The sequence below is a fragment of the Neomonachus schauinslandi genome, chromosome 15 (genome assembly GCF_002201575.2).
Source record: "Neomonachus schauinslandi chromosome 15, ASM220157v2, whole genome shotgun sequence".
Classification (NCBI taxonomy): Eukaryota; Metazoa; Chordata; class Mammalia; order Carnivora; family Phocidae; genus Neomonachus; species Neomonachus schauinslandi.
In genome coordinates this window covers 39,545,832-39,546,114 of record NC_058417.1, presented here as the reverse complement: position 1 = coordinate 39,546,114, position 283 = coordinate 39,545,832, and the positions used below count along the sequence as shown (strand labels likewise).

The window sequence follows — 283 nt, the reverse complement described above, 5'->3', positions numbered from 1 at the left end:
ATCAACACGTACCGGGGCCTGCTGGAGAGCGAGGACTGCAAGTGAGTGGAAAGCTAGTACTATTTCCCTTGGGGGTGCATGAGGTTGCTGTGGGAATGAAAAGTCATCTTGATGGAAACAAATCGATAATTTCAAGCTTTTGGTTGGAGGCAGTCTAAGGAAGTGCTATATTCTTATACAAAGTGCATTTAGTATTTTCCTATCTCTTCAGCTCATTTCCCCCTAACTGGCCCTCATGGTCTTCTGTCTGCAGGCTCCCCTGCAACCCATGTGCTACAACCAA

General features: G+C 46.6%; 2 protein-coding genes across 2 annotated transcripts in view; one reads left to right on the top strand and one right to left on the bottom strand.

The window, feature by feature from the left end:
* Positions 1–283, bottom strand: part of LOC110573273 (signal transducer and activator of transcription 5B) — an 871,639-nt gene that overhangs the window by 717,110 nt on the left and 154,246 nt on the right. The window lies entirely within an intron of this gene.
* The window catches only part of LOC110573282 (keratin, type I cuticular Ha8-like), a 13,082-nt gene that overhangs the window by 12,653 nt on the left and 146 nt on the right, over positions 1–283 (top strand). The window lies entirely within an intron of this gene.